The sequence below is a fragment of the Miniopterus natalensis genome, chromosome 6 (assembly GCF_054644295.1).
Source record: "Miniopterus natalensis isolate mMinNat1 chromosome 6, mMinNat1.hap1, whole genome shotgun sequence".
In the NCBI taxonomy this organism is placed as follows: Eukaryota; Metazoa; Chordata; class Mammalia; order Chiroptera; family Miniopteridae; genus Miniopterus; species Miniopterus natalensis.
The window spans coordinates 10,385,597-10,399,846 of NC_142086.1; the positions used below are offsets into that span (position 1 = coordinate 10,385,597).

Consider the following 14,250-nt stretch of genomic DNA (forward strand, 5'->3'; position numbering starts at 1 on the left):
ATTTCTCCTTAGAAAGTGAGTTCCCCTTTGAAGTTTCCCTCAGCAGGACAACTGAGTCTATTTGGAGGTGGCCCTGCACCGTCCTGGGGTTGGTCCAAGTCAGGTAGAGTTCCAATGCATGACAAGCTTTACAATTGTCCCTGAAGGAGATTTGATACGCTAACACCAATTTCCAGGCACTTTTCAAAAATTGTTAAAATTTCACATAAATACTGAAATCTTCAAAACCAGACAGTCATTTCAAACAACGCTAATGATTTCAGATGTTCCTTTTTATTTAGAAACCCTGTACCTCCTTGTTTTGACAAGTCACATAGCCTTTCTTCAGCTTATTAAAAAAATTCTACTAATATATGGTTGTATTCTTGAAATAGCAGACAGGTATACCGCCAGTTGGCAGAGACCCAGGGGCTGGGTGTTGTAGGCCAACCTCCTTCCTTTCTCTGCAAATGCTGCTGCTGCCGTCGGTGTCCCTGTTCTCCCCACTGCTGAAGCCGTCCATTCTCAGTCTCAGCATCTAATCTGTGCTACCCAGTCCGTCGCTTCTCGGCCCCTGTTAGCATCTGAGCTGCCTTACTTGCCGTCAGCCCTCCGAGATCACCACGGAGGCTGACTCCTTTCGCAGTGATTACCGCACCCTGAGCCAAAACAGCTTTTACTGGGTCCTGAGGATGTGATTTGTATGTAAGTCTCTCATCTGTTGAAACCATATTTGTAAGGGAACTATTAGTGGATTTAAGTTCCATTGTTTTCTCTACAGGGTTAACTACCAAATGGTCTTGCACATGTTTTGGTTCCTGCCACACCAGTCAGAGGTTTCACAGCAGAAGGCAGTCCCCACTCCGCTGAGAAGCCGTGGCTGTGCAGCTTTCCAGAAGGTTCTAGATGTCTGTCCAGCACATCAGCTCCAGCCATGCTTGGTTCGCAGGGCTCCAGTGTTTCTGCATCGCAGCTGCCGTAACAGTCTCCCATGGGTGCTCAAAGACGTGCTCCCAAGTCCAGCTCTTCATGGTGCCTGCGGCCTGCGTGGTGTCCGGGCAGAGCAAAGGCACAAAGAGCTAAAGCTGTGTGTTATTCTGGTGAAGAATAATCTGTTATTCATTAGGCATTTAGTACAGAGGTGTAATCAATATCTGGTAGTACCCGTTTCCTTTAGGGATCTTAGTTGTAAATTATGATACACATTTGCTTTAATATCAAAATCGACAGTTGTGTCTCAAAAGTCTATCTAGGGATTAAAAAAAGAAATACTAAGTTACACTATAATTAACCCTTCCCCGTTTTCAGTGTTTTGAAAGATGATTGTTGGCACTGAGCTACTATCCGGCCCCCCGCATTAGTACGGCCCCCGGGACAGAGAGGACCCCCTCTGGGCAGCTCCCGCCCGCACCATCTTCCTGTCCTTCTGGGGACTTTGCCCATGGTCTTAAACACACAAGGTGGTGAGATAACTTAGTCACAACAGGGGAGCCTCATAGGAACTGTGCACTTACTCAACACACTTTTATTCAGAGCTTACAACATGCAAGACACCGTATCAAGTGCTGGGATTAATACTCAGAGGCTGATATCAAGTACAGACAAAATTCCTGCCCTTTATGGGGCTTATATCCTAGTGAGGAGGGGCAGACAATGAATGAATGAATGAATGAGTGAATGAATGAATGAGTGAATGAATGAATGAATGAATGAGTGCTGTGCAAACAAGGACCAATGGCCTGCTGGGGCAGCATTCACTTTTTGCTAAAGGACACAGTAGAGTCCTGGAGTCTTTCAGAAAGACTTCAAAACTAGGCTATCCTGTCGTAGACTCTTAAAGGGCACTCTTTGGGGTCAGGGAGGTGGTGGAACAGTGCTCAGCTCTACAGTCATCCTTTCCTTCACCCCTCAAGACTCATGGGTGAGGGCTGGCCTCCTCTCCTCTCACTCCCCTGCCTACCCAGGGAGCCTACACCGATGTAGTAAACAGATGACAGCAGAGGGAAGGGTGGAAGGGAGCCCCCCCACCCCGCCCCAATGGAACCAATTTACTAGATGTAAGACTTTAGCTTGCTTACCTTCTCTGAATCTATTTCCTCACCTGAAAACAAGCTTCTAAATGACCTCCAGGATCACTGTGAAGTTTTCAATAGCTGATACATGGGAAAGCATGTTGCAAACCTAATGCACTATTTAAATGCAATCTATTCAATGCTATGTTGATTGTGAGCTAAAATATCTAGCGACAGAGGTGGTCAGTTGGGAAATCTGTCATATGCTTTCTATGTGACCCTTTCTCTCTCTCGCCATGTGAACTGCATTTCCAATGTGACATTAGATGCTGAAGCTCTGAAGCTATTTTCAAGTGGGTTTTGAGTCAAAGATTAAAGAAGCATCTAAGGTACCTGGTGACAGTGTGAGGCTTCTTTTTAAGTCTGAACCTCCTCTGCTGTAGCAGGGGGCTCTCTGGATTTGACTTAATAGCAAGATGGTGGGGGGGAGGTGTCCCTGTTTCTGGGGCTGAAAGGAATGGGTGGAGGTTCGCAGGGTGATGCGGGGCTCAGGTGGAAGGGGGGTGGCGGGTGACAAAGGTTCAGGTGCAGAAGCCCCAGGGAAATGCTGCCTCCGTCAGTGTGGACAGAGGCCTTCTTACAAGCCTGTACCTCTCTGGCATCTTGCATTAAATTCTATCCGGTAGTGTCTCAGGGAAAGCCATTTCCTGCAGTTCTGAGCTGCACATACACAGTGTCCCATGCTGTAACTTAATAACAAACTTAATTTTTGGTCATTCCTTGCCTGATTCCTCAATGCTGACTATAATCTTATAAGCACCCTTTTTTGGGTTGCACTCAGAATGTTTATTGATGCTCTAAAATATGAAATGCATGGCAAGACATTTGCATGGATGAAATGATCACTTTTGCAATTTGGTAATTAAATTTTCACAGCTGGTGAGTCAGGAGTGAGGAGGAGAGAGAGCAATGGCAAAGCATGGACCTAGGTGAGATTAGGAATCAGGACCTGCACGCTTCAATACCACACCTTTAAAGTGTGCGGACACATCGGGTTAAAAACATGCGCCAGCTGCGTAACTATTAAACTTCAAATACAGCTTGAAGCATTTTTTTCCTGTGGTGATTGTTTCACTGTTGTTGGAAGGAGCCTAAAGCACTTACTGTATTGTTGTAGTCCTAATATTTTTGGAAATAGGTTGTGGGCTGTAGTTATTTTAAAATGAGAAAATAAGCTCAGCGAGGGAATACTATTTTCTTCTGGTAGAAAATGACAAGCCAGACATCACAAGAAGTTGGCCTTTCTAAGCAGGTGTCTGTTAACGGAATGTGCACGATTCCCGGCTGCGAGGCTCTCTCCTCCCAGCCCAGCTCCCGGGCAGCTTGCCCCTCACCAGCCTGTCTTAACCCCTCCCTCTCCCCCCCCCCCAAAGATACCTTTCAATCAAAGGACCGATTAAATTTCTTTCTCAGACCAAAAGATGACTCACAAGACAGATACAAAGAAAAAATGGAAGGGGTGGAATGGTTTTGAATTATTTATTTAGTAGCCAGCTCCATGTGAGTAACACTATCAAGAATCTCTCTGAGGATTTCCAGGGAGAAGCGAGACACGAGCAGCCCAGATGTGGCCTGCAGGTTGGCATGGGAGCTGTTTGCACAGATCTCCATGTGGAGGGCAAGCAGGGGGCCGTGGTGCGGTCCATCCTCAGTTCATTCTCGCCCTCAGCCCGCACCCTCAGCCTAGCGTGCGGGGCACAGTGACCCAGAGCGCTGCAGGAGCAGAGTGTTTTCCACAGGGCACCTTTCCTTTTCTGAAATGGGAAATCTCATTCTATGGAAGATTCCAAACTGGCTTTTTGTTTCACATGCCAACTGCCGGGCAGCTGCAAATTACCTTAAGCCCTGATTACAGCCAGGTGCCCATAACTTTCTGCCTTTTCATTGCCTAGAAATTCAGGCTCTGGATCCACCCGCTGTTATTCTGACCTGGATTCACGTTCGGAAATGACTCAGAATGCACACTCACACACCTCGGTGTGATGGGCACATCCTGAGCCGAGACTGGCCTGAGAACCAGCCAACAGCAAGGGGGGTTCTATTTTCTGCAGGACAGGTGGGTCCCCTCAGCCAGCGCAGGTGCACCGCCCGCCCCCGGGGTTAATTGCCGAGTTAATGCACCCGTCTTACTGATAAGTGGCAGTCAGGCAGGTTGCTCACCTGCCACTTTTGTTTTGCTGGTCAGGCTCCCAATCTGTCTCCCAGTCAAGTCCCATTAGTTCTCGCACAATGCGGCTTCCTGGGCTGCTGCAGAGGGGAACCTGTGTGCTCCCTGCTCCTGTCTGCGGGTGGGGCTCAGCCATGCAGGCGGCACTGGGAGGAGGGAAAGAGTGCGACGAACTTGGGTGTCCTCGGGAGAGGAAGGGGCCTGTTGCGTCCCTTCTTGAGGTTATGATCTCATGCAAAACAAACGCTAATTAGAGGTGAAGGGACTGGATCATGTAGGGGAGCATCTGGTTTCAGGGTGCGAAACAGGCCACAGATGAGTGTCTCTTTAAGGAACTGTGTTGGTTATGCTGGTGAGGGGGGTGGTGATGAAATTTTCACCACTTCCCTCTCCTAGGTGCACTTATGCCTCTCAAAATGTTCTGGTTTGAGAAAGAGACTGTTTGTCCCTGCAAGTCTATCAGATTCTTATAATTTTACTATGACCCCTTTCGAATGAACCGTTTCAGTACTACTTATAAGTAGCTATCTTTATAAACAGCTTTATTGAGATATAATTTATTCCAGAAAGTTTACCTATTTAAATTCTCTTTAATATCTGTGCAGAGTATGTAACCATCACCAGAGTCTAACTTCAGAATATTTTCATCAACCCCAAAGAAAGCTTGTACTCACTAGCGGCCACTCTTCAGATCCCCCTCCCACCTATCCTTTCCTTCCCCCAGCCCTAGGCAACCACCAATGTATTTTCTGCCTCTATAGATTTGCCTGTTCTGGTCATTTTATATAAATGGGATCATACAATATGTGGTCCTTTATGACTTTTTTTTTTTTAATTTATCTTTATTGTTGAGAATAGTACAGGTGTCCCATTTTTCCCCCCAATCGATCCCCTCCACTTCGCTCCCATCCCCTCCCCAGGCCTTCACCCCGTTATTAACTGTGTCCATGGGTTATGCATATATGCATATAACTTCTTTGGTTAATCTCTTCCCACCCTCAACCCCCCCCTTCCCTCTTTCCTCTGAAATATGATTGTTGCATGTGTCAATGTCTCTGGATCTTTTTTTTTTTTTTTTTAAACATATCTTTATTGATTTCAGAGAGAGGAAAGGAAGGGGGAGAGAGAGAGATAGAAACATCAATGATGAGAGAGTCATTGATCGGCTGCCTAGCCCACAACCCGGGCATGTGCCCTGACTGGGAATCAAACCCCAATCTCCTGGATCCTAGGTCGATGCTCAACCGCTGAGCCATGTCCAGCCAGGCTGGATCTATTTAGTTCATCAGATTCTCTTATTCATTAGCTTCTTCTTAAAGAAAACCCTTCAACATTTTCTGTAGTGCTGGTCTGGTGGTGATGAACTCCTTTAGCTTTTCCTTGTCTGAGAAGCTCTTTATCTGACCTTCAGTTCTAAATGATAGCTTTGCTGCGTAGAGCAATCTTGGTTGTAGTTCCATGTTTTTCATCACTTTGAATATTTCTTGCCTCTCCCTTCTGGCCTGCAAGGTTTCTGTTGAGAAATCAGCTGACAGTCGTATGGGTGCTCCCTTGTAGGTCACTAATTGCTTTTCTCTTGCTGCTTTTAAGATTCTCTCTTTGGTTTTTAACCTTTGGCATTTTAATTATGATGTGTCTTGCTGTGGGCCTCTTTGGGTTCTTCTTGTTTGGGATCCTCTGTGCTTCCTGGACTTGTAAGTCGTTTTCTTTCCCCAGGTAGGGGAAGTTTTCTGTCATTATTTTTTCAAATAGGTTTTTAATTTGTTGCTCTCTTTCCTTCTGGCACCCCAATAATACACATGTTGGGCCTCTTGAAGTTGTCCCAGAGGCTCCTTATGCTATCTTCATATTTCTCAATTCTTTTTCCTTTTTGCTCTTCTGGTTGGGTGTTTTTTGTTTCCTCATGTACCAAATTGCTGATTTGATTCTCAGCATCCTCTACTCTACTGTTGATTCTCTGTAAATTATTCTTCATTTCAGTTCCTGTTGCCTTCACTTCAAATTGGTACTTTATTATGTTATTGATTTTCTCAATTATTTCCCTAATAGTCTGCTTACACATCCTTATAAACAAAATTCTGAACTCTGTATCTGTTAGCTTGCTTGGGTCTATTTCATTTAGTTCCTTTTCTAGAGATTTCTTCTGTTCTTTCCTTTGTGACATGTTTCTTTGCCTCCATATTTTGAGTGCTTCCAGGTGTTTGTTTCTGTGTATTAGGTAGAGCTGCTATGTCTCCTGGAATTTGTAGAGTGGCTTTGTGGTAGTAGGTGTCCTGTAGGGTCCAGTGGCTCAGCCTCCCCAGTCCCCTGAGCTGGGCCTTCTAGGTGCTCCCCTGTGTGGGCTGTGTGCACTGTCCTGTTATAGTTGAGCCTTGGTTGCTGTTGGTGTCACTGGGACGAATTGACCCCCCTGCCAATTGGCTGTGAGGACCAGCTGCAGCTACAGTCAGAGAGCTGCTGTGCTGGAGACACCCCTATGGAGCAGGATTTACTTCAGTGGGGCTTTGGTGTTCACCAAGTGCACCCGTTGAGTGTCACTCGTGGATGTGGTAGGTTGTAATCCAGCGTGGTCGAGTCTGAGCACCAGGTGCACTGTCTCTGGGGCCCCCTGGGAGGTGTAAAGTCAGCCTGTTGCCAGTGCCTTGCCCAGGGCCACCCAGCATGAGCTACTCAGCAAACTGTAGTGGCTGCTACTTGTGCTGGGCTTGGAGGTGCCCAGGAGAGGCCAAGCTATGAGGCAATGCAGCTGCCGCTAGTGCCAGGCCCAGGGCCGCTTATGAAGCCCTACGGGGCCCACTGCTGCTTTGAGAGATTTTAGGAAAGTCCTAAGCATGAGGCTCGAGAGGCCACTTGCACAGAAAAGCCCCTGGAAATGGCCTGGATGAGCTGCAGGTGGGGAGGGCGGGGCCTCCGGGAATCACGGGGCGGGGCCAAAGGTGTGAGTCAGGTGCTGGCGACTCAAATATGGCGCCTGCCTGCCGGCTGTGTGCGGGGAGGACTCGCCACAGGAGCCATGGCCTCCGCCAGCCCTTCTGCCTGGGAGGAAGCCGCCCTCCAGCTCTCGCCCGGATCTCAGGCAGGTTAGTCCCTCCCCGAGTGTCCCGGGTCCTTTCAGGCCGCTGCCCGGCGCTGGGCTCAGAGGGAGCGTCCGAGTGAGTCCGCGCCGGGCCCTTTAGAGGGGCTGCTGGGGCTCCCGCAGCCTCCGCGACCCTCAGGGACTGTCCCCACTGGTTTCACAGCCGGGATTTGTGGGGACGTCTCTTCCCGGTCCTGGAGCCCTGGGCTGGGGCCCTACTGTGGGGCTGGGACCTCTTGCTCCTCCGGGAAACCTCCGCTGCCGAGATGTCCCCCTGGGTGTACCCCGTGGCACCAGGTGTGGGCCCGCGGCCGAGTCCCCAGGATTCAGCCCCGATCCGCCCGCGTCTCCACCCCTCCTACTGTCTTGGGTTGTGGGGCTTCTGTGCAGCCAGATCTCAGGAGGCTCTGAGTGATGGTGGTTTTGTATTTTAGTTGTAATTTTGATGTGGTTGTGGGAGGCGGGGGTGCAGCGGTTACCTACGCCACCATCTTGTTTCTCTCTTTTTTTAAAATTTATATCTTTATTGATTTCAGAGAGAGGAGGGGCGAGGGTGAGAGAGAGAGAGAGAGAGATATCAATGATGAGTCATTGATCGGCTGCCTCCTGCACGCCCTGAACTGAGGATCGAGCCCGCACCCCGGGCATGTGCCCTGACCGGGAATCAAATCCCGATCTCCTGGGTCCTAGGTCCATGCTCAACGGCTGAGCCACGCCTGGCCGGGCGATGACTAACTTCTTTACTGAGCACAATGTTTTAGAGTTCTCCTATGTTATAGTCAACCAAGGTGCAGTCACCTCGCCATTCCTTTCATGGCTGAATAATATTCCACTGTGTAATGTGTGACGTTTCCTTATCTGTTTATCATTGGTAGATTCTTGGGTTGTTTCTACTTTTTTACTATTATAAATATTGCTGACATAAACATTTATGTGCAAGTTTTTGTGTGAACATGTGTGGTTTTTTTTTGGTCTAGGGTACATACCTAGGAGTGAAATTGCTGGCTAATGTGGTGTAAATTTATATATTTGACATTTTGAGGAACTGCCAAACTGTTTCCCAAAGTGGCTGCACCATTTTACATTTCTCCCAGCAGTGTATGAGGGTCCCGTTTCTCTGTGTCGTCACCAACGCTTGTCTTTTTGATGTGTAGCCATCCTAGTAGGTGTGAAGCGGTATCTCATCTGGCGTTGATTTGCTTTTCCCTCATGGCTAATGATGCTGAAGATCTTTTCCTGTGTTTATTTAGCCACTTGTAGATCTTCTTTGGAAAAATGTCTATTCAAGTCACTTGCACATTTAAAATTGAGTTGTCTTATTGTTGAGATGTGATTTCTTTATATATTCTGGGTGCAAGACTCTTATCAGATACATGATTCACAAATGTTTTCTCCCAGTTTAGACCTTTGGGTTGTCTTTTCTTGATGGTGTCCTTTGGAGCACAAAAGTTTTGAATTTTGCCCTGGCTAGTGTGGCTCAGTTGGTTGAGTTGGGCACTGAGGGATCACCAGTTCGATTCTTGGTCTGGGCACGTGTCCAAGTTTCAGGTTCAGTCCCTGGTCAGGATGCATGGTGGAGGTAGCCAATTGATGTTTCTTTCTCTCTTCCCCGCCCCCCTCCCTTCCTCTTTCTCTAAGGGAAATAAAAACATATTTGAAAAACAAGTTTTGAATTTTGATGAAGTTCAATTTATCAATTTTCTCTTTCATTGCTTGTGCTTTTGGTATTATAGCTCAGATATCATGGCCTAATACAAAATCACAGACTTGTTCTTATGTTTTCTTCAGACTGTTTTAGTTTTAGCTTTTACATTTAAAACTATGACCGCTTTTGAGTTAAATTTTGTGTGTGGTGTGAGGTAAAGATCCAACTTCATTTATTGCATATGACTATATAGTTGTCCCACCACCATTGATTGAAAAGACTATTCTTTGCCCCATAGAACTGGCTTGGCCTCTTTGTCAAATATCAATTGACTGTGAAATTTAGGATTCATATCTGAACATGCAATTTCATTTCATTGATCTATATGTCTATCCTCAAATGTCCTATTTCAGAAAAATCTTTTTATTAACTATTATATAAAGAAAATAACATATTGAAATGAATAATTTAAATTAATTTTTGCAAGTGAACACAGTTGTGTGGCCAGAAAGCCAGACTTAGAAATATAACATAACTAGCACCCCACAGCCTCCCCTTGTACCCTTCCAAGTCACTGCTCCCAAAGGTAACTGCTCTCCCAGCCTTTATCAGAGCAGATTAGTTTTGTCTTTTTTGAACTACTTATAAATGGAACTATATAGCATGTACTATTTCCTCTCTGGCTTCTTTCCTTCAGCATTATGTTTGTGAGATCTTCCTTGTTGTTTCATGTAGCAATAGTTAATTAGTAACTAATGTGATTTTTGAAAATTATTTTATAAAATACCATAATATTTAATAATCTTCATAATTCAACAGATCAATAATTTTCAAGTAACTAATGTATGAGAAAGATCCATGGAAAGTGCAACATATACCATTGAAAGTACAATTTCATGTAACAGAGTTTGAACAGTTTATTGATATGGTTGCAGATCCCACATTGCAACTAACCTTTAAGAAATGACCACTTGTAGAGTTTTGGGACAGTATCAAAGAAGAGTAGCCACAAAAGTATTAAATTTCTCTTTCCTTACCAGCTAAATATCTATGTGAGACCTGATTTTCTTCATGTATTTCAACCTGAAAACATATCACAACAGATTGAATGCAGAGGCAGGTACGAGAATATTGCTGTCTCATATTAAGTTGGCCATTAAACAGACTTACAGAAATGTAAAACAATGCCACTCTTTTCACTATTTTGGAAAAGATTGTTTTTTAAAAATATAAAATAATAGATGAATATGTAATAGTTTTTATTATTGTTATTTTAAATGAATTAATAAACATTTAACAATTTAGTCTTAATTTCTAACAGAATAAATATTAATAGATATAACCCAAGTAAGTAAACAAAAGATCTTTGAGGTTATTGATAATTTTTAAGAGCAGAAATGGTGCTGAGACCAGAAGGTTTGGGAACCACTGTCTAGTGGGTAGTAGGCACTTAACACATAAGCATACACATAAGTGCATAACTGAAACCATGGTGAGTGACGTAGGGAGGTACAAAGTGCTGAGAGAGGACCCGGGAGTCCTACTGGATGGGGGATGCTCGCCGAGAAGGCCCTCCTGACGAAGTGCTTCTTAAGCAGAGATCTGAAGAACATACTGGTGAAGATTATTGTGGGCAGAGGGAATGGCCTGTACAAAGCCCCTCGAATTGGGGGTGACCTTGGCTTGGGTGGAGCACCAAGAGGAGGAGAATGGCACAAGATGAGTCAGGAGCTATATCTTAGAAGCTCTCGTAAATCATGTTAAGATTTTGGCATTTGGTCCGAAGTACATAAAAATGACTGTAATATGAATGACTATACTATGATCAGATTAAAAATTTAGAAGAGAACCGATTGCTTTGTTGAAAAAGGATTGGATGGGGAAAATGGAGAGCACTTGGATGGACGTTTTAAAGGTCCAGATGAGAGACAGTGGTGCCTGTACCAGGAAAGGGTGGTGCACATGGACCTATTTGGTTAATGTTTATAGTTCTCGCTGTCCCCATAGGAGTGGAGGAGAGAGGGAGACTCTAGGCTAGATCAATCCTACTCACCATGTTTACTGACACCAATTCTAAGCATCACAAAGATTAAATATCCATTACATCAATTTTATAGTTATTTACTTTGTGTGTGTGTGTGTATTATGACTAAAGTGCCCGTATTTACTTTGGTTAATTATGTTGGATAATGAGATTGAAAGAAGTCACTCTAATAGCACCACCTTGTGGACAGTAGTGAGAAGTAGGTGTTTTTTTTTGGTTTGTTTTCTTAAGTTGGTTTCAGTAACCAAAAACCTGGAAGACATACAAAGTTCTCCAGAGGGTTTACCAGCTATCAGCCACCCTGAGTCCTTCTGGAAGGACATGGAATATGAATACATTCAATAGAGTTAAAGTTAAACTGGGTATCCTGCAAATAACTGGCTGGATTGAATAAATAATTACACTTAATCCTCTGATTGATTTTAACACAAAGAGTCAGACTGAAAATCATTCACTCATTCATTCACTCACTCATTATAAAGAGAAGCTTCCCACAGGTTGCAGAAGCTCTGGGCCTCAACCAGAAGCTTGAACACACCTTTTATTTGGCTATCACCTGGCGGCTACCTCCTGTACCTGGCTGCGTCTTCTCTGCCCCCTTTTCCAGGCTATTACTCGTCAGGTACCTCACTTGACTTGCGATGTCGGGATTCCTTGGGGCTCAGCTGTAGGCCCAGCTCTCTTCTTGCTTCACAGCTTCCCCAGGCAATTTTATTCTAGACCATCATGTTACTTAGCAGTGACTCCAACACGTATTTCTCTGGTCCAAACCTCTGCCCTGAGTCCCAGGGCCTTCATGCCAATGCACCACCCTGCCTCTCCGCATCAGTGGCCCTGCCCAAGACCTCTTATTCTGCAGTGTTTTCAAATCCAGTGGGGGCGCAACCACTGGCTTTCAAACCAGAAACCTAAAAGCCATTCCTGAGTCCTTCATCTCCCTCCCCCTGCAATCAGTCCCTTGCCCTCACCTATTTTCCCCCCAAGCGGTATTTCCTGAGTGGCCCACTTTGCTCTAGGCTTATTGCGGCCGCTCTGCTCTGGCCCTGTCTTGCCGAGACACTGCTGGCGCTTTCTGAGTAGCCTCTGCATCGACCCTGGGCTCTCTCCAACCCACTGTCCACACTGAGCCATTTTTTCAAAATGCAGATCTTGCCAGGCCACATGAACCCTGCCGAGGTTGCCCGGCCTCCTGGTCTACGCTGCCTGTGGCGGGTCCTCACCCGCCCTCCAGCTGCCTCTCCGCCACCCCCCACCTTGCTCTCTGAGCTGCAGCCCCGCCGGCTCCTCTGTCCCCTGGGCTCGTTCACCCCCGGGACTTGCACTGTGTCCCTCTTCCCATGCCCTAGTCGTCTCTACCTCAGCCTGTCTGTTCCTCAGAGATGCCGTTTCCTAAACTTCCAGGCTTTTATTGCAAGATATTACTCATCAGAAATCCCTTCCCTCCAAACCCTTGTCTCAGTTTTCAAGTTTATATTCATTAAAGTGTTCTGTCATCATCATCATCATCGCCACCTCAGTAGAGCCTTTGCTCCAGGAGGGAAGAGGGGCCGTGGTTGGTTTTGCTCACTGTCTCTCCAGCCTTCACCTGGCACATAGGAGAGGTTTAAAAAGTTCCCTGAATGAATGAATGAATGAATGAATGAATGAATGAATGAATGAATGAATAAACAGTTGTGTTTCTAGGGCCCTGGCAAGGCAATTACAACAGTCAACAATGTCCATAGTCTGTGTTACTCACTTATAAATACAATCAGGTCCAGGTGTGACTAAAGTTTGCATGAAACCTGGATAGGACGAAGCGAACCCAGCCAGTGTGAGGTGCAGGGGACCTCAGGGCTGCCTGCTCCCTGGCCTGGGCCCACCTGGTCGCCTGACATTGGTGAGCATACACCTGGGAAAATGTCACACGTGTCTTCTTTGAGAACAAACAATGATTTTGAGGGATATTCCAGTCCAAGCCGATATTTGTGAAAGAAAAGTATTTGCCATCTCCTTTAGGGTGTCGTCCCACTAAAGACACAGTCAGGTTAGGTAACTATTCAGAAAAATTATTATCTCAATATTCAAGCAAATGGCTTTCTCCTGCTCTGTGTTTGAAAAGCTGAAAGGACAGTGAAAGTCATTTTTCTCAAAACAGAAAGTTCAAAGGTGAACTGATGGTCCCAGGGAATTTCCAGCTTCTTTTAAATAACTTGTTTTTACCTTAAAAAATTTCAATTATTACTGGGTGCCCTGTTTATAAGATAAAATAAAAACTTATTTTTATTGAACATTGACATACAAAGTTATTAATACCTTTATACATCAAAATTATTATACCTTTATGTATAAAACATAGATACCTAATCTTTCCTGTATTATTTTACTTATTTATAGATTTGTTCCAAGAATAATTTAAGACAGAGTACAACCTAAAAAATATGGCAAAATAATCTGTATTATAAATAAGCTAAAAATTCAAAGGGAAAATAGAGTAGGGACAGAAAATAAATTCAGAAATGAGGTCAATTTAAAAATGTTGTAAGAACTAATACACTGCTAGGCTGGGTGTCTACACAACAGTCATCCTGCCCTTCCTTCTACGGGAATCAAGTATGCTGAGCTCAGCCCTAGAGGGTGAACTGGTCTAAGAGAGTCATGGACCCCTAGCTGGACCATTTTTGCTAGAAAGGAATGTCCTTGTTGTGTGAGACACTTGTAGCGAGATCTCTTACTTGTGGCTGGGAGCTTTCTCACTGACGCGCTTGCTGGGGTTTCTCATCTGGCAATAAGCTTTCCAGCAGTCACTCCAAAAGGGACATTTCATTAGAAATAACTCAGTGTCCCTAAAACAAAAACAGGCTGCACCTCCAGAAAAACACAATATTGCTAAACTGAGACCAAAAGAGATAAGGTCTGTAAGGATTCACTCATTTTTCTGATGTATTTCACATCCCGAATGAAAACACCCATGATAGAGATACTGTAATCAGCAATCCACGCCAAATTGGCTTTCTCATTTAACATAATTTATTATCCACCTTGAAGTTTCATTTTCTGCATGCTCCTTAAGTTATAACATTTTTCTTTGAGCTAAGTGAAAATGCATTAGCAAATTAACTTGGAAAATACATGCAGAAAGTTGTTTTTATGAACTAATCTTTGGCTGGTGAATCCACAGCCCTAAGTGTGTGAGTTGGAGGCCAGCGGGGTGGGTGGGAAAAGGTTTGGTGGCTCCTATGTGCTCCTTTAGAAAGAATATATGTCTTACCCTGTGTATTTCTTCAG

At 44.9% G+C, this 14,250-nt stretch overlaps 1 pseudogene; it reads right to left on the reverse strand.

The window, feature by feature from the left end:
- Window positions 1-510: 510 nt before the first annotated feature.
- LOC148092849 (PRELI domain containing protein 3B pseudogene) lies at window positions 511-1,010 on the reverse strand (annotated as a pseudogene).
- Window positions 1,011-14,250: the final 13,240 nt, after the last annotated feature.